Genomic DNA, 22,259 nt, shown 5'->3' with positions numbered 1-22,259 from the left:
AGTGATTTTTTTTCAAAGAATTAGAGAAACCTTCAATTTCCCTTGGATTCACAGCTTTATAAATCATACTGCCATTACCTTATGAAACATGCCATCAGTAAAACAGGGTTTTGGAAGCTATTTCAATAACATGGGATGTACTCATGATATAGTATTAGATTAAAAGAATATAATAATGTACATTCCACCAGTCCAAATGTACATGTATACATGTATGTGTATGTAAGAATAACATGTACAAAGAAATATACCACATTTTTCTGGATTGTGGAATGGTAGATGCTTTTCCTTTCTCATTGATTATGTTCTCTGGTTTTCAAGATGTCAACACAGAGTTTGTATTATTTTAAAAATACGAATGAAACTCATTCAAAAATAAAGGTCCATGTTTGATGCCTCTGGCAGAATTTAGGAAAGTAGTTGTGACCTGCAGGACGGCTGAGTACGAGGTGCACTGACCTGTGGCTCTCATACTTTGCAGCTCCAGAAGCATGTAGAGGGCCTGGCGAACGTGGATGGCTGAGCCCCTGACCCCAGGGATTTTGATCCAGAGCAAAGCCAGGAATTTATCTTTTTAACAAGTTGTCTGGTGAATTGGTGGCTACTCTGACTACTGATAAGGCACAGTGGTCATGAGGCCCTTTCTTGGCAGCAATAATTATGGCAGTGCTCATAGCTGCTCCTCTGAGATTGTCCTTCCCTTCCCGCCCCGGAATCCCAGGTCTTCCTGTTTCTTTGTCTTTCTGCTACTTTTCTTCAGTGGAGTCCGTTCTCTAGCAGAAGAGAAGGAGTGGGTAGACGGCCATCTTTCTTCTCTCTCCTCCTCCTCCTCTTCTTTTTTGAGATTTTTCAACTTTGAACTCATTTGCTGCATTGTTTTCTGGCTTCCAACATGCTGCCAGGAATTCATGCCCTAACAATTACCAGTCCTTGTCAAAGGACCTGTTTTTCTTTCTGGGGACTTTTAAGGTTTGTTCTTTATCTTTGATGTTCTGAAATTTCACAATCATGATCCTTCATGTGGTTCTGTTTTCATTCATTTCAATCTGGTCAAGTTCTGTGAAAAGCTCTATTGAGATTTTTATGATAACTTCATTGAATTTATACATTAATTTGGGATGCATTGACATCTTTACAATATTTAGTCTTTCCATCCATGAACACAGAATAAATCTCTTTGCATTTTTAAGATCTTGTTTTATGTTTTGTAATAAAATGTTTCATAATTTTCTCTTGAACAGCTTTACATTTCTTCTAGATATATTCTTAGGTGTTCAGTATTCCCAGGTATTCCATTTTTTTTCCCATTGGGAATGTATTTTATTGAGAATACTTTTTATAATTGGTTATTTTGGTACATAGACAAGCTATTAAGTTTTATATATTGATCCTTGACTTGTTAAAGTTATTGCTTGTTAAAGTTTTAATAACTTTTTCCTAGTAATTTTTCCATGGGGTATCTTTGATTTTCTTTGTAATCAGTCTATAATTATCTGCAAATAGCAACTTGTTTCTTCCTTTATCATTGTAAACCTCTTATTCATTTTCATACCTGCTAAGCACTGTTAGCAGGGTCCTTGAGTTATCCCTGACTTGGAAGGGAATGCTTCAACCACTCTAATATCAAGTACACTAATTTCTGGGGCTCTTTGGTAGATGCACTGTGAGGTTCAAAAAATTCACTTTGATTTCTAGGTTGCTAAGTGTATTCATTTTATCATAAGTGAATGTCAAAGTATCCACTGTTTTTCCAGTGTGTGTTACGGTGAACTTACAATTTTTCCTCATAGTATCTGTTGATAAGGTAGATCATAGTAATTGTTTTTCTAATATAAAACATTTTGGCTACACTGGGGTCCCTTCTTGGTCCTGGTGTGCCTTGCATGTCTTGGTGCTGGCCACCTGTCTACTGGGCTCGGTGATGCGGTTAGATGGCTTGGACCAATGACAGGGCTCTGATTGCCCTAAGTCCAGTTCCTCTTTCCCTGCCAGCACAGATCACCCTCAGGACGATTAATTCTGTGCTGCCCTACATCTCTGTTTATCTCCATTACCAAAAGTCTTCTGGATCCTCCCTCATCACCCGGACTCTCACCTCCATATGGCTATAGATCACCTAATGACTTTCATCCTCCTCAACCTTACAGATTCTTCCAGGGTCTAGAGTTGGCAAAATACTCCATATATTTTAACTTCCTCTTTAGCTTCATGGTGTAATTACATGTTCTGTTCTCCAGAAGTCCTTTTAAATGGTATATGTCTTCTTTCCACAATTCTCATTGCTTTGATCCTAGAGTTGAGGTAGGAGGCTGTGGGAGACTACATTTTCCAAAGATGGCTGTATCATTATGCATCCCAACCTATGCGCTCTTCATAAAGCATTGATGCTGACACTCCTTTAGGATGCAGGGTCTATGTTCTCTTTGATGAGATGGAACTTTGTAACTACTTGAATCTCTAGAATGTGGCAGAAGTGCAGCCACCTGACTTCTAAGGCTGGGTGATAGAAGGCACTGCACCTTCTGCCTAGCTTCCTCTGCCTTGGGAGCACTTGACCTTGAACCCAGCTACCATGCCGTGGTGTGGCACAGCCCTCCTGGGGAGCCACATGTGGGTGCTGCAGCTGACCATCCCAGCTAGGTTCACAGCTAACAGCCAGTGTCAGGAAGCAAATGAAACTTCACATGAATCCAGCCCCTGGCCTTTATGTTTCCTGGATGGGGCCCCAGATCTCATGGGGTAGATATTAGACATTGTGGCCTAAATTCTTGGTGTGCAGAAACTATAAGAGTATAAATGATTATTGTTTTAAGTTTTGAGCTAATTTGTATGGAACAATAAATAACTAATAGAGGTCCTTAATGTTTCTCATTACTGTTTCCAGATCATAATCCAGCTTCCTCTTCACAAAACCCCAGATTCTTTGAAGCTCATGCTTTTTTAGTACATCATTCCTCTTTATTTCTATCCCTCATCCCTAGGATATTTTAAGTACTAATTTGTCTTCATCACGTCTGACAACTCATGATTCATACTTATTGTTATGTCAATATTTTCATAGAAAATGTTTCCAATACCCAGGGGCCTCTCATTTCCTTGATGTTTCCACCACACACACATATATACACAAAAGGCAACTATGCAAAGTTATGGATGTGTTACCTAAACTTATTAAAATCATTTTGCAACATAGGTGTTTATCAAATTATCATATTATATGCCTTAAATTTTAACATTGTTGTATGCTAATTATATTTCAATAAAGTGGGGGGAAAGGTTTATCCACTTGGATTCTAGGAATGTTTAAATTAATCCCCCAACTCAAGGTGTTTCTGTCAATGTAGAATCTCTTGAAGAAAAATTCCCTAGAAATCAGGTACATCTAGGGATTATTAAGCAGAAGCCATTTTTCATAAATAGAAATTATCTTTATTCATATACATGGAAGAGTAAATAGGTATCAATTATTTTTTTCCCTTTAAATTTTTTTCTCCCATTTGATTATTTATCTCAGGAATAAAGCATTTTGTGGTCAGCAAAGTTTCCTCTTGTTCAATCAATGCAATTACATTTTGTTGTTTTGTTTAATGAGTTTAAAGCACACAATAAAGCACGTGATAGGATGTGGTCTGGTTTCTTACTGGGTTGTTCAGAAAGAGGTGTCCTTAAAATGTGAACAACTTCAAATGGGCAGAGTAGCCTTCCTGGTAGTAGCTGTCTGGCCCTACTGTTTGTTTACACATGCAGCATCTTTTTTTCCATAAAAGATATATGATACCTTCAAAGAGAGTAAAAGCCAAGTAAATGATAAGTGTTAAAAGTGGAAGTGACAAAAAGAGAATAAACCAAAAATGCAAGCATAAAATGGTGCCAAGAGTGAGACAAAATTGAATGAACTGGGTCAGCCATGAGACTTTCAGCAGACAAGGCAAACAGGAAAATCTGTTAATTATATAACTGAGTTTCCTGAAAGTAAACTACATTTTCACAAGATGTACAAGTAGTCTATTATGGGTCCCAAGGAGAACCTCTCAGGAATAATCGTGACATGCTGTACATGAAACTATCCTTATGTAAGCTCTACTGAAGTGTTTATAGCTCCTTTATTTTTCATACTGACACTCAGAGATACATATATTATCATGTTATAAAGAACTATAATAAGAGCAAGAGTTCTCATGGCCAGTGTGACATAGTCCAAGGATCCAGCACTCAGGTTTCCTTTGTCTTAGACAAGGAGGGCAAATTATCTCAACAAAGCTTTTTATAAATACTGGGTAGCAACAAGCTCAGGGTGGTGTACCCCAACATGCAGCTTGGGTGTACATAGTCTATGTACCCCAGTGGGCGCCAGTCCTCAGGACCTCACAGATAATAACTTGTGGGTAGAGGTGATATTCTCTTTTGAAGGCTTGAGATTAACAAGGCATCTGCCTGAATAGAAATATGCTTTCATGTCTTTCAATGATTCTGTCCCTTACAGGTGGCAGAGTGATCAAGGAAACCAGAATGACAACAAAGAGGCTGGCTCATCGAGTGAAAGCAGAAAATTAAAGTTGTATTAGGATGCAGGGTATCAGCCAAGGCAGTTAGCACCTGCTTATGTCCACACAGAACGATCAACACAAAGACAAATGAAGTATTTGCTAGGAAAATGAGAGGTTCTAATACTATTTTGGAAACTGAAGATGTTTTGGGGAGTTTTAGATGGCTCCAAATTAAAATTGGGTGCCTTTTCTGTTTGTGAGTTTAAAGGTGCCTCAACGTTTCTATCATCTCAGGTCCCATCTCTGTTTTCAGATATGCGTTAAACAGTTGTTGCCAATGTGTATTTGTAATACTGGAGTCTTCTAGATCGTGTTCAATTAAACAAATCACCAGTGCATAACAAACAGCCTCCAGTCACATAAAATCACTCCTGCCTTGTTAAAATCTCATTTGTTATAGGAACTCTTAAAAACATAAGATGCCTCTGAGGAAAAATTATTACTACTCATATTGCAACAGGAAATAATGCTCCCTATAAATCAATACCAGCGGGGATGTTCTTATTAAAAAGGGATCCACAGGTCAATTGCTAATTTCCAGTTGACAGCATAATTTAGCAAGGCCTACTGTGCCTGCATGGGGGCTAGTGATCATTTTCCAAAAGAGCAGAGGTTATTGTTGTCAGGTTATGATGGAGCAATTTGCAACAGAAATAAAATAGAATCAAAGTTTTATATGCCATCTTGTTTGAGATATTGTCTGTTTTTAAAAAACAGCTTTATTGAGATATAATTTATATACAAAGAACTGCACATATTTAACATGTACAGTTTGATGTTTGGACATTGAAAGAAGAGAGGGGATGTGAACTTCACAGTCCAAGCAGGTTTATTGCTGAACCTGAGAGGATCCCCTCTGTCCTGGCAGGCAGAACAAAGGAAAGAGGGTCTGTAACTGGTCAAGAGGCTTTTTATGGCCAGGGCTTTGGCAGGCTCTTTGAGGGCAGGGTCAGGGGAAAGGTGGGCTCATGGCTTGCTGACGTGTCCTCTGGAGGATGCTTGCAGCCTAGGGAGGATGACACCTAAGTCCCTCTGAGATGGTGGGTGGGCTTGTTTGAAAGGCGGTATTCAGGTCCGGATTCTATCAGACATATTCAGGTCATTTAAAATACAATTAGAGGAATAAAGAAAATCTAAATAAAAAAGAATGGGAAGAGGAAGCCCCAAAGCTGACTCAACTTTGGGAAGACAGCTCATCACTGAACCAACATACCCTTTAACATAAATAAAATCTATTCTGATTTGGCTGCACAATTATACAGATGATATCTTTTATATCATATATGTTAATTCTATCACCTGTATAGATATATGGTAACTTCTTTTTGAATAAAAGGACTTCTACATTTTAGAAGGAGCAGTTTTCTTAAATAATTAAACATCACTAAGTTGAGAAGATCTATAAATATCTTTGAATCTCATAGTTCACTACAATGACCAAAGTAATATTTTGTTTTATATCATTCCAATGTTAATCACACATATATATTGTTATTGTTGCACTTGTTAATATAGCATTGTTATTATAAGTGAAGAATCTGAAACCAGAAAGACTTGTTTTAAATCTTGATTCTGCCATGTTTTCTTTGTGATATTGTTTTAAATTACTTAATCTCTTTGAAACTGTTTCCTTATTCAAGAAAGGGGGATAAACAGTGCTGAATTCATATGTTTATAATTAAAAGTTAACATATGTAAATATTTAGAATGTGCTTGACACATTGTGAATACTTAATATTAGTTACCATCATCACGTTTTTCATAAAATTTCACATTTTGATATTTTTCAATGATCTTTTCCATGATGTTACAAACTCCTCAATGTCTTTTTACATAACAATTGAACTAATACATAGATCATTTTTCCTAAGGTTGAGGTCATTTATTTTAAAGTAGACTATTAGAAGTGGTTACAAATAATTTAAGAATTTATATATTATATTTACTTTAAACATTCCAATAACATAAGCATATGATTGATTTTTGTGAACAGTATGAACTCTCTTCATTAAAGATGACTGCTTTTGGTTGGATTGTTTTTAAAATTTATTTGTACCTGAGTTTTTCTCTTGGTAGAATCTGAACTGATAGGGCCCTACCAAGGCCGGCTGTTGGCTCTCAGGCTACGGGAACCACCCTGGTTCCTGGTGAGTTCCCAGCTCCAGCCCGCAGCTGCACAAGCAGAACCCCTACATAAGCATCCAGGGATTCATTTGGTGTTGGTTCTGCTGGACTGAAATGAGATCACTCTGCCCTCCACTGACACCTGGCTTGTTTTTGACACTGAACTGATAGTGGCAGAGATGACAACCCTCGGCTCCCAGATTGCTGGGACAGGACTCTGATGTCTTCTCCTGCTTGAGTCCTCCCACTCGGGATGGAGAGTTCTCTGGGCACTTTCCAAGCAGACACAGCTCAGCAGAACACCCTCTGCCCTTTCCTAAGAGCTGCACAGGGAGGGGTGGGGGTCCAGTGATTGCTGTGTCAGTGTGGCAGACCCCCAGGGCAGCTTTACACCTAGCTTTGTTGATGTTACAGCTGATATAAAATCCTAGCAAATTCTGGCAATGATTGTCAATCTTAGGCTTTAGAAATGGAAATTGTTTTCATCCATCTTCATAGGTGTTATGTTGGAAATTCCTATTGAGGCTTCAATTTAATCTCGCACAGTTGGTTTCCTTATTCAAAATCCTAAGACACTGTACTCTTAGGAAACATGTTTCTAAGAATTCCTAAACACTTAGTCTTTTGCAAGCTCGGTGCTTCTTTTGATATTCTTAAAGGCTATTTTAATTAGATATTGGAAAGCGAGATTCAGACATCAGTTTAATTCAAATCTTGATTCAGTCTTTAGTAGGGACCTGGGTAGTAAGAGGTTAAACCTGGTATTTTTAATCCCAGTGCTCTTCAACTGTCTTCTACATGAAGATAATAAAATAAGACTTTTAAATTTTTATTAACACTTCAGAAACTCCTTCACATACATTCTCTCTTTTGCTTCCTGCGGGCTGCCTGTGAGAGAGGCAGGGTGGCACTCATAGTTCCCAATGACCGATGAGGAAATTGGGGACCAGTTAGGTGAAGTGGCTAATTGTAGGCATGCACTTCTCTGGTGAAAGGCATCATTTTTGTAGAAAGGAGCAGGATATGGGAGAAAAGACACCAGTTTAGGAAACAGTGTGTGTTAGAGTCTTGTCTTTTCCCATCTTGCACACTGTCTTGGCCACGTTCTTTAAATTCCCTGAAGTCTGTCTTAAATGAGAGGCCTAAAGTGAAACACACCAAATAACAGGAATACTTTATGTACAAACCCAGAGGGATATTTGAAGTTTCAGGTAGTGAATATGATGAACAGAAAGTAGGGAAGGCAGGCAAGGGCCGGAGCCGACCGGCTACCAGGGGAAAGTGACAAGACGGATAAAAATGCTGAAAATGGAGTATGTTAGGGTCCAGGCTTCCGAGGCTTCCCCAGAGAACAAACTACACAGGCATAGAGATGTAAATTCAAGCAAAGTCTTTATTCAGCTAGCTAGCTGAGGTCCAAGTCAGCCCGATGCAGCAGGTCTCAACAAGGACCCCGAGCACTCAGAGCCAAGGGTTTATATAGCAATTTCAAAGCACTTAACTCATAGCAATTTTCTATAACTATACATTATTCTTGCAAGACATATATCCTGGGGTTAAGCAAGGGCAGGGTAAGACTACTCCTCAATGGTTAGGGAGGTTCTGCACGATAAGCTTGGTATGTAAGATTAACTGACCAAGGTTAGCTGACCAAGGGTCACAGCTGCCCACCACCTGGTGCTCATGATTAACTTGTTTTTCAAGGCCTTACCCAGGCCCAGGGTTTTTTTTTTTTTTTTCCTCTGAGTCACACTCTCAGAAAATGGTTTCTAGGTTTCTAAGATGGCTATGCTTATGCTAATTTACTAATCTTACTAATGCTTAGATTCTACATTTCCCCACTTTCCTTTGACCATTCCAATCATGGAATGTTTGTTTCTTCCTGCTGTGTGAGTGAATGATACTGCAGTTTCAGCATTAGCACCTGAACAGCACTCACTCTTTCCCTAACAAAGGCTATTAGCCGGTTTAAGATACAGGGACCTAAAGTGAGAAGCAGTATAAAAATAAGCAAGGGCCCTGCCAGGGTGGATATCAGGGTTGTAAACCATGGGGATTTAGTAAACTAGGATTCAAATAGCCCTTGGCTGGCCTCTTGCTCTCTCTTCCTTTGATCTGGTCTCTCTCTAAGTTTAGACATTGAATCTCTTACTATTCCGGAATGGTCTGCTGTTAAGGTTTAGCTAAGTTTTATTAGTTCTTTTTCCTGACTCTTAATGCTCTCTGCACTCCTTTACAGAGTGCAAAGGTAACTTTTAGTATTACTATTTGTACTTATTTCCTGGGTTGAAACACTTCTCTGGGTGTGTAATTGATCACAGTCTTATGGTATTTTGGGTGATGAGGGATGTATGGACATTTAACACTTTCCCGTAAGATCTGCCACTTCTTGAAAAGAATAGGATGGGCAGGTGTCATTTGGGGAGAGACAATTTAGAAATAGCCCGAGGTGTGTAGCTCTGAGATTTGAGTGATGTGTTTGTGGATCTTAGAGTGTTGGGGGGCAATGAATAAGGTTTTGGCTGGAGCAGAGAGTATCTGGGGGGAATCTTTATGGGATGGAACTGAGATAGTGAATTCAGGTCTCAGAGACTTCCAACTGCCCTTTTCTGTAATTTGTGCTCTATTGGCAAATGAGAGAAAAGTTTTGAGCAAAGTAATACTGTGTGTTCATTGAATGCATTCACTTGCTTCCAACTGGATCAACAAATTAAGTGACTTTAAAAGTTTCCAAACTATTTTGAATATGTAGTTTGAATATAATCATCATGGTGTGCATATTCCTTAATTTATTAGATATTTACAATAAATGTGTAAATATAAAATATATATAAACTAATGCCTTGTGGTAATAGTTCATAAAGTTATTCAATCTTAACCTTCTGTACTGAATATTGGGGGAAAATCGGGCTGGACCTGCGCTGAGTAACAGCGCATCAGCGTCCAGCTCAGTGTTTAGTGTTGCTCTGAGTTTGGTGCTTTCATCAGTAAGGTTCTCTCTCCTAGTTCTCAAATTATTGATGTAATTAGTACTTTGTTTTTAGAGATTTTTTTGTATTCAATTCTTTTTATAATGCTTCAAGATGGTTCATCTACTTTCTTGTCCAGTGCCAAGAGCATATTCTTTTTATTTTATTTATTTTTTAATTATGGTATCATTAATCTACAATTACATGAAGGACATTATGTTTACTAGGCTCCCCCCTTCACCAAGTCTGCCCACCACATACCCCTTCACAGTCACTGTCCATCAGTGTAGTAAGATGCTGTAAAATCACTACTTGTCTTCTCTGTGTTGTGCAGCCCTCCCTGTGCACCCCTCAACTATACATGCTAATCGTAGTGCCCCATTTCTTTTTTGCCGCCCTTATCCCTCCCTTCCCACCCATCCTCCCCAGTTCCTTTCCCTTTGGTAACTGTTAGTCCATTCTTGGGTTCTGTGCTTCTGCTGCTGTATTGTTCCTTCAGTTTTTCTTTGTTCTTATACTCCACAGATGAGCGAAATCATTTGGTACTTGTCTTTCTCCGCCTGGCTTATTTCACTGAGCATAATACCCTCTAGCTCCATCCATGTTGTTGCGAATGGTAGGATCTGTTTTTTTCTTATGGCTGAGTAATATTCCATTGTGTATATGTACCACATCTTCTTTATTCATTCATCTACTGATGGACACTTAGGTTGTTTCCATTTCTTGGCTATTGTAAACAGTGCAGTGATAAACATAGGGGTGCATCTGTCTTTTTCAAACTGGAGTGCTGCATTCTTAGGGTAAATTCCTAGAAGTGGAATTCCTAGGTCAAATGGTATTTCTATTCTGAGCATTTTGAGGAACCTCCATACTGCTTTCCACAATGGTTGAACTAGTTTACATTCCCACCAGCAGTGTAGGAGGGTTCCCCTTTCCAAGAGATATTCTTTACAATTTTGTTTACAACTTATTTCCCAATTCCCAAAAATGATTCTTCTCAAGCTTATGAGTTTCTCTTCTCCACCTTCTCCTTCTCACTCCCTGAAGAGTAAGAAGAAATATGATCGAACTGATATACAACACACAAAGATGTGTCACTCTCATTGGAAAGCATACTTAATGTCTCTACAGTTAGGTGTGATTTTAGGAGATTGTACAAATCACTTTCATTCACTACCCCCAAACCATGGATAAGAAGATGCAAGGATGCATCACAGCAGACTTAAATGATCACTGACAGCAAAGGAGTGCTGACCACTGCAGCCGTGCTGGGAACATGCCTGTGTCTGGGCTGAGGTGTAGGGAAAACATATACTGTTGCTGCCAATTAAAAAGTGAAATGAGGCTGTCATGAAAAAAAAATAAGGCATCACTGTCTTAGCATAATAAGATATTTCACATGTCAGCCTTGTTCAGAACTGTCACTGAACCAATATATACACAAAGTAGATGCTTTAAAAAAAAACCTTCATGAAGCGGTGGCAGAAAGGAGCTCAGTTTCAAGGCAACCAATTGTGCATCTAACACTTCCAATATACTCTCAGACATGTGAAACAAAAGTTGAATACAGAAGAGTTCGACTATTTTATGATTCCCCAATGTTCCTGGACTGTCCAAAGGCTGGTGATGTGCACAAGGAGTTAAAATGCTCAGACCTCCATCAAGCTTAGACCAATGAATTCAGGCTTCTGCAGAGACATCCTCATTAGTGCATCTTCATTCCTTCCTCGTATTTCTTTTTCTTTCCTCCTTCCCTTCCTTTCCCTTTATATACTACAAGCATTGTATTTCTATTCTAGACAAGAGCTTATACTGCTACTGGGCATATAGAGATCCCGCTCATGGGGGTGTGTGGAGTATACCACTGGCTTCTACCCAAAGATCTGTGATTCACTTCTTCAAATTTTTGTATTTTAGATGCAAGTGAAGAGAAATCTTACAGCAAAGGAATTCCAAACTATGACTGGTGAGAAGTGCTCATGATGCTGGATCATATAGTAAGACTATATTTATTATGTAAGAAACAGTTAAACTGTCTTTGGAAGTGGCTGTTGTGAATTCCCACCAGCAATGAACGAGAGTTTCTGTTGCTGCTTCTTCACTACCATTTGTATTGCAGTTTTTCTCTGCATAATTATCACCACAATTTTTTAAAGTAGTGTAAGTTTTTAATGTATCTTTTGCATCTTGGTGTGTGAAGAGTTAATTGCTGTTTGGCTTGAGTTTCAGTTGAGGATACTGACCTCCTGACTCAATTAGTAACATTGCCATGGGATTTTAAAGACACACAAATAATAGTAGTGTGATTATTGCAACCCTATCAAAATATTTGACCTCAGGCAAGCTGTATCAGTCTGTAATCAGAATATCTCCTTTTCTGAAACATAATAAACTATGTTGACATATTTTAAAGTAACTTAATCACCTTTTTCTTTTAAATAAATTTATTTTTAAGGAAACTTTAAGGTGTACAAAAAATTGAGCAGATGGTACAGCAAGCGAAGATATACTTTCTCTTGCTTCTCTCTCAGTTTTCCCTTTTTTTAACAACGTTCATTTGTGTGATGCACCACAAATATTCACCCATCCATGTCAGGAGGCACAGCTTGGTCCCTTCCGGTTTTTGACAATTACAGATAAAGGTGCTGCACACATTCATGGGCAGGTTTTTGTATGGACAAAGTTTTCAACTTACGGGCATATAGTTAGGAGGGTGATTGCTGACACATGTAGTAAGACAATATTTATTATGTAAGAAACTGTCAAACTGTCTTCTGAAGTGGCTGTTGTGAATTCCCACCAGCAATGAATAAGAGTTTCTGCTGCCCTATATTCTCACTAGCATTCAATGTTGCTGGTGTGTTGGAGTTTAGCTGTCTTAATAGGTGTGCAGTGGTTGTATTTCTTGTTTCAGTTTAGAATCACCCCAGTGACTTTAGATGTGGGGTACCTTGTCACATGCTTAGCTGCTGTCAGGGTGTTTTGTTGCTTTTGGCTGATGTGTCTGCTCAGATCTTTGCCCATTTTTGAAATGGGCTATTTGTTTTCTTATTATTAAGTTTTAAGCCATCTTTATGTATTTGGATACAAGTCCTTTGTTAAAAATGTGTTTTACAAATACTATCTCATAGTCTGTGGTTTGTCTTTACAATTGTTTATAACAGTGTCTTTCATGGAACAGAGAATTTTAATTTTAGTGCAGTTCAATTTATCATTTTTTTTCATGGGCTGTGTACTGTATGTAAAAACTCTTCACTGAATCTATGGTTACCTTGAGTTTTATTTTTAAAATTTTTTTATTAAGGTATTATTCATATACACTCTTATGAAGGTTTTGCATGAAAAAACAATGTGGTTACTACATTTACCCATATTATCAAGCCCCTCCCCATACCCCATTGCAGTCACTGTCCATCAGTGTAGTAAGATGCCATAGATTCACTATTTGCCTTCTCTGTGCTACACTGTTTTTCCCGTGACCCCTCACACCATGTGTACTAAACATAATACCCCTCAACCCCCTTCCCCCTCCCTCCCCACCTGCCCTCCCACACCCCTCCCCTTTGGTAACCACTAGATCCTTCTTGGAGTCTGTGAGTCTGCTGCTGTTTTGTTCCTTCCTGTTTGCTTCATTGTTATACTCCACAAATGGGTGAAATCATTTGGCACTTGTCTTTCTCCGCCTGGCTTATTTAACTGAGCATAATATCCTGCAGCTCCTTCCATGTTATTGCAAATGGTAGGATTTGTTTCTTTCTTGTGGTTGAATAGTATTCCATTGTGTATATGTACCACCTCTTCTTTACCCATTCATCTACTGATGGACACTTAGGTTGCTTCCATTTCTTGGCTATTGTAAAAAGTGCTGTGATAAACATAGGGGTACATATGTCTTTTTGAATTTGAGAACTTGTATTCTTTGGGTTTCCAAGGAGTGGGATTCCCGGGTCAAATGGCATTTTTATTTTTAGTTTTTTGAGGAACCTCCATATTGCTTTCCACAATGGTTGAACTACCTTACATTCCCACCAGCAGTGTAGGAGGATTCCCCTTTCTCCGCATCATCGCCAGCATGTTGTTCTAAGTCTTTTCGATGCTGGCCATCCTTACTTGTGTGAGGTGATATCTCATTGTGGTTTTAATTTGCATACCCCTGATGATTAGTAATGTGGAGCATCTTTTCATGTGCCTGTTGGCCATCTAAATTTCTTCTTTGGAGAATTGTCTGTTCATATCCTCTGCTCATTTTTAATCGGGTTATTTGCTTTTTGGGTGTTGAGGCTTATGAGTTCTTTATATATTTTGGATGTTAACCCCTTGTTGGATATGTCACTTACAAATATATTCTCCCATACTGTAGGATGCCTTTTTGTTCTGTTGATGGTGTCCTTTGCTGTACAGAAGCTTTTTAGTTTCATGTAGTCCTATTTGTTCATTTTTGCTTTTGTTTCCCTTGCTCAAGGAGATGCGTTCAGAAAGAAGTTGCTCATGTTTACATTCAGATATTTGCCTATGTTATCTTCTAAGAGTTTTATGGTTTCATGACTTACATTCAGGTCTTTGCTCCATTTCTAGTTTACTTTTGTGTATGGGTTTAAACAATAATCCAGTTTCATTCTCTTGCATGTAGTTGTCCAATTTTGCCAACACCAGTTGTTGAAGAGGCTGTCATTTCCCCATTGTATGTCCATGGCTCCTTTATTGTATATTAATTGACCATATATGGTTGGGTTTATATCTCGGCTCTCTGTTCCATTGGACTATTGTTCTATTCTTGTGCCAGTACCAAATTGTCCTGATTACTGTGCTTTTCTAGTAGAGCTTGAAGTTGGGGGGCATAATCCCCCCCAGCTTTATTCTTCCTTCTCAGGATTGCTTTGGATATTTTGGGTCGTTTGTGGTTCCATATGAATTTCAGAACGATTTGCTCTAGTTCATTGAAAATTTGGTTGGTATTTTGATAGGAATTGCACTGAATCTGTAGATGGTATTACCCCTCTACAGGGTAATATTGTTAAAGGATGGCCACTTTGACAATATTAATTCTTCCTATCCATGAGCACAGGATGTGTTTCCATTTATTGGTATCTTCTTTAATTTCTCTCATGAGTGTCTTGTAGTTTTCAAAGTATAGGCCTTTCACTTCCTTGGTTAGGTTTATTCCTAGGTATTTTATTCTTTTTGATGTAATTGTGAACGGAATTCTTTTCCTGATTTCTCTTCCTGCTAGTTCATCATTAGTGTATAGGAATGCAACAGATTTCTGTGTGTTAATTTTGTATCCTGAAATTTGCTGAATTCAGATATTAGATCTAGTAGTTTTGGAGTACTATCAGATATTAGATCTTTAGGGTTTATTATGTATAATATCATGTCATTCTCAAACAGTGACAGTTTGTCTTCTTCCTTACCAATCTGGTTGCCTTTTATTTCTTTGTATTGTCTAATCGCTGTGGCGAGGACCTCTAGAATTATGTTGAATAAAAGTGGAGAGAGTGGGCATCCTTATCTTCTTCCTGATTTTAAAGGAAAGGCTTTCAGCTCTTTGCTGTTAAATATGATGTTGGCTGTGGGTTTGTCATATATGGCCTTTATTATGTTGAGGTACATGCCCTCTATACCCATTTTCTTGGGAGTTTTTATCATGAATGGATGTTAAATTTTGTGAAATGCTTTTTTGGCATCTATGGAGATAATCATGTGGTTTTTGTCCTTTTTGTTGATGTGGTTGATTACGTTGATGGATTTTCTAATATTGTACCATCCTTGTATCCCTGGAATAAATTCTACTTGATTCATGGTGGATGATTTTTTAAATGTATTTTTGAATTCAGTTTACTAATATTTTGTTGAGTATTTTTGCATCTATGTTCATCAGGGATATTGGTCTGTAATTTTCTTTTTTTGTGGTGTTTTTGCCTGGTGTTGGTATTAGAGTGATGCTGGCCTTGTAGAAGAGGTTTGGAAGTATTCCCTCTTCTACTTTTTGGAAAATTTTAAGGAGGATGGGTATTAGGTCTTCATTAAATGTTTGATAAAATTCGGCGGTGAAGCCATCTGGTCCATGGGTTTTATTGTTAGGTAGTTTTTTGATTACCAATTCAATTTCCTTGCTGGTAATTGGTCTGTTCATATTTTCTGTTTCTTTCTGGGTCAGCCTTGGAAGGTTGTATTTTTCTAGAAAGTTGTCCATTTCTTCTAGGTTACCCAGTTTGTTAGCATATAATTTTTCATAGTATTCTCTCATAATTCTTTGTATTTCTGTGGTGTCCGTAGTGATTTTTCCTTTGTCATTTCTGATTCTGTTTATGTGTGTAGACTCTCTTTTCTTCTTGATAAGTCTGGCTACGGGTTTATCTATTTTGTTTACTTTCTTGAAGAACCAGATCCTGCTTTCATTGATTCTTTCTATTGTTTCATTCTCCTCAATTTTATTTATTTCTTATTTAATCTTTATTATGTCCCTCCTTCTACTGACTTTGGGCCTCACTTATTCTTCCTTTTCTAGTTTCATTAATTGTGAGTTTATACTGTTCATTTGGAATTGTTCTTTCCTGAGGTAGGCCTCTATTGCAAAATATTTCCCTCTTAGCACAGCCTTTGCTGCATCCCACAGATTTTGTGTTGTTGAATTATTTTTGTCATTTGTTTCCATATATTGCTTGATGTCTGTTTTTATTTGGTCATTGATCCATTGATTATTTTGGAGCATGTTATTAAGCCTCCATGTGTTTGTGGGATTTTTCATTTTCTTTGTGTAATTTATTTCTAGTTTCATACCTTTGTGATCTGAGAGCTGGTTGGTACAATTTCAATATTTTTGAATGTACTAAGGCTTTTTTTGTGGCCTAGTATATGATCTGTTCTTGAAAATGTTCCATGTGCACTTGAAGAGAATGTGTATCCTGTTGTTTTTGGATGGAGTGTTCTGTAGATGTCCATTAGGTCCATTTGTTCTACTGTGTTGTTTAGTGCCTCTGTCTCTTTACTTATTTCCTGTCTGATTGATCTGTCCTTTGGAGTGAGTGGTGTGTTGAAGTCTACTCAAATGAATGCATTGCATTCTATTTCCCTCTTTAATTCTGTTAGTATTTGTTTCACATATGTAGGTGATCCTGTGTTGGGTTCATAGATATTTATAATACTTATATTCTCTTGTTTGACTGAGCCTTTTATCATTATGTAATGTCGTTCATTGTCTCTTATTACTTTCTTTGTTTTGAAGTCTATTTTGTCTGATACAAGTGCTGCAACTCCTGCTTTTTTCTCTCTATTAGTTTCATGAAATATCTTTTTCTATCCCTTCACTTCCAGTCTGTGTATGACTTTGGGTTTGAAGTGAGTCTCTTGTAGGCAGCATACAGATGGGTCTTGTATTTTTATCCATTCTGTAACTCTATGTCTTTTGATTGATGCATTCAGAGCATTTACATTTAGTGTGATTATCGATAGGTATGTACTTATTGCCATTGCAGCCTTCAGATTTGTGGTTACCAAAGGTTCAAGGTTAATTCTCTTACTATTTAACAGTCTAGTTTAACTCACTTCATATGCTATTATAAACACAACCTAAAGGTTCTTTTTTTCCCTCCTTTTTCTTCCTCCTCCATTCTTTGTATGTTATGAATCATATTCTGTACTCTGTCTATCCCTTGGGTGACATCTATTTAGCCTTAGGAATACTTCAATCTATAGGCATCCCTCCAAAATGCACTGTAGAGGTGGTTTGTGGGAGATAAATTCTCTCAGCTTTTCCTTATCTGAAAATTGTTTAATCCCTCCTTCAAATTTAAATGATAACCTTGCTGAGTAGAGTATTCTTGGTTCAAGGACCTCTGCTTCATTTTATTAAATATATCATGCCACTCCCTTCTGGCCTGTAATATTTCTGTTGAGAAGTCTGATGATAGCCTGATGGGTTTTCCTTTGATGTGATCTTTTTTCTCACTCCAGCTGCCTTAAAAAATCTGTCTTTATCCTTGATCTTTGCCATTTTAATTATTATATGTCTTGGTGTTGTCTTCCTTGGGTCCCTTGTGTTGGGAGATCTGTGCACCTCCATGGCCTGAGAGACTATCTCCTTTCCCAGATTGGGAAAGTTTTCAGCAATTACCTCCTCAAGGACACTTTCTATCCCTTTTTCTCTCTCTTCCTCTTCTTCTGGTACTCCCATAATGCAAATATTGTTCCATTTGGATTGGTCACACAGTTCTCTTAAATTTTCTTTCATTCTTAGAGATTCTTTTTTCTCTCTGTGCTTCAGCTTCTTTTTATTCCTCTTCTCTAATTTCTATTCAATTTACTCTCTCTTTTACTACATCTAATCTGCTTTTAGATCCCTCCATTGTATGTTTCCTTTCAGATATGGAATTTCTTAATGATTGTATATCTGACTTAAATTCATTCCTGAGTTCCTGAATATTGTTCTGTACCTCCATAAGCATATTTATAATTTTTATTTTGAATTCTCTTTCAGGAAGATTGGTGAGTTAAGTTTCATTTGGCCCTTTTTCTGGGGTTTGTGAGATTTTGGTTTAAACCATGTTGTTTTGACATTTCATATTTCTGTGTGGTACCCACTAGTGCCCAGAAGCTCCAGTCTCTGGAGCTGCACAGCCCCTAGAGTGAGACAGGGGTTGTAGGGGAGCAGTGGTGAGGAAAGACCTGTTTCCTGATTCCTGTCTGTGGTGCCTGTCTCCAGTGTCAGAGCCAGTGGGCCAAGCACACAGATGTAAGCCTCTGTGCTTTGCATCTCTAGCTGTTGTAGGTGGGGCCTCCCTCTGGCTGGCCTGATGTCAGAACAGTGACTTCCAGTTTGTGAACTGGTGCCAACAGGCTAGGAGGGAGGCTCAGCAGGCTGCATGTCACAGTGGGGGGCCTCAGAGCTGAGTAGGCAGCCAGGGGGATGGAGCACCTGAAGGTCCTCAAAGTTTCCAACCAGCTGGGCAGAGCGTGCCCAGACAACCTTGTTCAGCTCTCCCTTCTCCCGTGTAGCAAGCTCTGTGCAAACCCCGCCCCTTCAGCAGCCCTCTCACTGCTTGGAAGCCTCTCAGACCATCTGCCTTTCCTCTGGTACAGAGTGGTCAGATGTGGACCCCCGTCCTTCACAAACAGCCAGAATCTCAGTCTCTCAAGCACTCTGCCTGTCTGAGCTCCCCAACACCCAGAGCACCACACAATATAGGTTTCTGCTCACAAGGCAGATCTCCAGGGCTGGGTGTTCAGCAGTCCCAGGCTTCCACCCCCTCCCCGTTCTGTTTCTGTTCCTCCCACCCATGTGCTGGGGTGGGGTGGGGGGAAGGTCCTGGGTCCTGCTGGTTTAAGGCTTTTTTATGTTACCCTGTTTCATGAGGTCTGCTTTGTTCATGAGGTCTATATGCAGTCTGATTCATCCTTCTTTCTTGTTGCTGTTTTAGGGTTAGTTTTATCAATTAACTATATTTTTATACTATTTGTGGTTTTGGGAGGAGTTCTCCATCTCATCTCTCACACTGCCATCTTGAATCTCCCCTCTGTCACTGTTTTTTATTGAGTATTTTCATAGAGAGGAAAAACTCCAGGGTCTTTAAAAAACACAGCCATTACTTTATTGGACAGGAAGTCAATGTAGAGTTTTTCTTCATTACTAAAGATAAGCATTTCAACTGTGTTTCTAGGAGTTGGGGAAATAATTACAGGTGGCTATAGTGGTTTCGGTGGAGAGACAATGGGTCATGATAACTATCTTATTAGTCATCTGCCCCCTAAGCCTTGGACTAATGCACCCCAGGGATCACAAGATAATGGTATTAGTTCTGAGCTGCTGCCTAGTGACACAGGAAAGCCTGGGGATTATTCTTCCTTTGATACAGTTACTCTCCAAACATCTCAGTTCCCTGTTGGAGAGGCTGGGAGTATATTCCCAATATGCACCTGAAATATTGTCAGGGCCAGTGATACCATCAATGAATGTGACTCTGGTGATAGGTGTGGATGAGGAGTATGGTTTTAGTGTGGTGTCAAAACTCTGTTTTCAAGAAGTGGAAGATTTTTCTTATAAGGTTATCATACAAATAAAGTGTGACTTCAAGAGGTTGCTCTTTTATTTCCTGAAGATCCCACAATCAGCTATTCAAAATGGGGTCAGGCCCTCTGATTACCTTTTTTGGGTTTTCTTCTTATTACAATAATTCTATGTGCTGTTCTTCTAGTGATTAAATACCACCACCCCAATGCCTTCCACCACTTCTCTGGTATCTGGGGACAACCACAAAAGTGGACTTTGGATATCCTGATATGCTAACTCTTCGAAGTATTTCCCAAAGCTTTGGAGAGGGAAATGTCTTCCCCAGGACCACCGCATCGGTTGTAACAAGGGTGGGAATATCTCAAAACAGGAAGACTGTTCAGATGATGATAATCAGGAGAGAAAAAGATGCAAACCCAAAACAGAACACAAAGACCACAGACATGAACAATGACCCTATTACTTTCTTACCCCCAATGACCTTAGCAGCAGTCATGGAGTGTGCATTTTTCTTCCTTGGGTCATCTCTGACTTCCCAGTTTTTGAAAAGTAAGTTTTCAGAACTCAATTAAATTACTGTTTATATTATATATCATTTAATTATGCTTGCCAATTGTACTAAATTTTGGAATAAAAGACACCTGTGATTTTTTTTTCTAATTTTGGTTTGCAAAATCAATTTAATATTTTGTGACAAGTGCTTTCAAAGAAGAAAGAAACAGAGCAAACTAGAAAGCCATAGAGTGCATTTCATTGCATGCACAAAACAAGGGTAAATGTTTTGTGAAACTTTTGTTTCTTTTCATATACAGTGAAATACAGTAAAATAGTCAATGATCCTTTAGATTTAACAGTTTCAAAGCTCATGTGGTGGACAGTTTATATAATGTCTTTTTGTTAATCAAATATGAATCAAATATTCTTTTCTTTCTTAGGGCATATAGTAAGCACAGCTTTCACAAAGATAAACATGCTGCTTTTCTATGAGCCTTGCCTATCTCAGAATGATTTTATTTTTTTTAATAATGAAATATAACTTAACAATAAAATTATTTTGCCACAATTATTTTCCCTGCTGTACTCTTTGATCCATTGTCTTCTAGGATTTGGATTGTGGAGAATTATAAGGTCTTACTTTCTGATTTTTTGATTACTCTTTTTCTGTCTGTGTACATGTAGAGGTTCTTTTCCTTTCCCTCCATCTTTTTAATTACAATGTTTTACCAACAAGTGTCTAAATTTCTTTCAATATGTACTCTCAACTTATATACTTATGTTTTTATTTCAAATTTCATTTGTAATTACTGCAAATAGTTCAGTGTTACACCAAAAGCAGTCCAATTATCTTTTAATTTTCCATTTCCTCCTCAAAATTATCAGTTGTATTTCAGCACTAAAATACTGAGTTAAGGTCCCTCATGCCTAATATATTCTTGTAGTTTCTATATGAGAACATAACTTGACTGTGTGAAAGACTCAGTTTTGGTCACAGCTGTCTTGCTTACGTCTAAACTATACAGAGTAAGAAGTCAGCTCCAGATAGCTTGTACTCTGACTTCAGAAAACAGCTCACACTGGAATTTTCACAAACCAGCTCTGTTCCTTTTGCTCTTGGCTTGTTTTTTTCTGGCTTCCCTCACCCAATCTCATCTCACACTACTCTCCCCTCATTTATCAACCTTTGCCTCTCTCTAGTCCATGAACAAGCTTGGATGGATGTCATGGTAGGAGTTTTGCAAAAATTGTTGCCTCTCCCTGGAAGCCTCTTCTCCCAAATCCTCCCAACTGATTTCTAGTCAATCATTCAAGTTTTGCTTAAATGTCACCTCCTCAGAGCAGCCTTCTCTGATCTGTCCAAGTCACACTCCTTTATATCATTCACTCGGTTTTCTCCCAGAATTTATTACTTTCTTATATTTTCTCATTTTTAAATGTTTATTTTACTGTCTGTCTCTCCACAGATAAAGGAAAGGACCTTATCCATTCCTTTGCTGAAACAATGAAATTTATATAACGCTTCCTGAATGATAGGTGCTCTTCTAATTAATAAGCAGTTCTAAGATTAAAATTATTTGGGCTTGCTATTTGAAAGTATATGCACACATATTTTATAGCTTCATAGTCTTATTTCCATGACACAATTATCAGAGTTTAAGTATTATCTCAAAGAGATTACATTTACCTTTTGCATTTTTTCACTTATAGAAACCACTAAGCTATATTTAATATTTTGTTTTGTTTTTTACATAGTAGCAATGCCAGGACTACTTATTTGAATGGTATCCATGTATATTCTGTAAAATTGTATTTTAAGTTCTTAGTATTGGTTCTAAAAATTCAACAAACATCATCCCGTATCTGTTATTCTTTGCTGTATATGAGAAATCTAAAGGAAATTTTTTTTGGGACTTAAAGATACAGTTCATCCTAGAACAATGCAGGGGTTAGGGGCACTGACACCCCACAGAGTTGAAAATCCATGTATAACTTTTTGCTCCCCCAAAACTTACTGCTAATAGCCTAGTGTTGCCTAGAAGCCTTCTGATAAAATAAAGTCAATTAACATGTTTTGTATGGTGTATGTACTATATATTGTACTCTTACTATATACAA

The sequence above is a fragment of the Manis javanica genome, chromosome 6 (assembly GCF_040802235.1).
Source record: "Manis javanica isolate MJ-LG chromosome 6, MJ_LKY, whole genome shotgun sequence".
Lineage (NCBI taxonomy): Eukaryota > Metazoa > Chordata > Mammalia > Pholidota > Manidae > Manis > Manis javanica.
Note: the sequence above shows the minus strand (reverse complement) of the source record.